We start from the raw sequence: 1,147 nt of genomic DNA on the forward strand, positions 1-1,147 counted from the left end.
TCTGATGGGATCCGGTGCTTTAGTGCTGGTATGATCGCATCCGACATGTTTCCCCGTCTTCGTCCCTTATGCTTGCCACTCCCAGGTCCGCTCCAAAGACGATTCTACATTCTCACTACCATTACAACCGTTCCCTAACAATGGATAATGTCCTATACTACTTACTCTCCCGCTCAATCACGGAGACGAGTTTTCCACGGTTTCCACCCCTCCCTCCATACCGCAGCAACACGAGTTTTTTCCACCCCTTTCAGAAAGCGCTCTTCGCGCCACAAAGCCGCCCCAAGACGCGCGAGCAATGAGCATCGAGCTTAAACATATCGCAAACGTCAAAAATAATATAACGGGATTAATATATATCGCGCACGTGCGATATGCTTGTCACAAGGCGCAAAAAATAATTATAAAAGGAATGCAACACGAGGACTTCCCAGAAGGTCACCCATCCTAGTACTACTCTCGCCCAAGCACGCTTAACTTCGAAGTTCTGATGGGATCCGGTGCTTTAGTGCTGGTATGATCGCATCCGACATGTTTCCCCGTCTTCGTCCCTTATGCTTGCCACTCCCAGGTCCGCTCCAAAGACGATTCTACATTCTCACTACCATTACAACCGTTCCCTAACAATGGATAATGTCCTATACTACTTACTCTCCCGCTCAATCACGGAGACGAGTTTTCCACGGTTTCCACCCCTCCCTTCATACGGCAGCAACACGAGTTTTTTCCACCCCTTTCAGAAAGCGCTCTTCGCGCCACAAAGCCGCCCCAAGACGCGCGAGCAATGAGCATCGAGCTTAAACATATCGCAAACGTCAAAAATAATATAACGGGATTAATATATATCGCGCACGTGCGATATGTTTGTCACAAGGCACAAAAAATAATTATAAAAGGAACGCAACACGAGGACTTCCCAGGAGGTCACCCATCCTAGTACTACTCTCGCCCAAGCACGCTTAACTTCGGAGTTCTGATGGGATCCGGTGCTTTAGTGCTGGTATGATCGCATCCGACATGTTTCCCCGTCTTCGTCCCTTATGCTTGCCACTCCCAGGTCCGCTCCAAAGACGATTCTACATTCTCACTACCATTACAACCGTTCCCTAACAATGGATAATGTCCTATACTACTTACTCTCCCGCTC

The 1,147-nt window shown here is 48.5% G+C and overlaps 2 non-coding genes across 2 annotated transcripts; both read right to left on the reverse strand.

Annotated features, from left to right (window-relative positions):
* Positions 1-409: 409 nt before the first annotated feature.
* LOC119348497 lies at positions 410-528 on the reverse strand. The gene has a single exon (XR_005168975.1). It is a non-coding gene; the product is annotated as a 5S ribosomal RNA (ribosomal RNA).
* A 367-nt stretch (positions 529-895) lies between these two features.
* Positions 896-1,014, reverse strand: LOC119348496. The gene has a single exon (XR_005168974.1). It is a non-coding gene; the product is annotated as a 5S ribosomal RNA (ribosomal RNA).
* Positions 1,015-1,147: the final 133 nt, after the last annotated feature.

This window comes from Triticum dicoccoides, unplaced genomic scaffold (genome assembly GCF_002162155.2).
Source record: "Triticum dicoccoides isolate Atlit2015 ecotype Zavitan unplaced genomic scaffold, WEW_v2.0 scaffold9431, whole genome shotgun sequence".
Taxonomy (NCBI): domain Eukaryota; kingdom Viridiplantae; phylum Streptophyta; class Magnoliopsida; order Poales; family Poaceae; genus Triticum; species Triticum dicoccoides.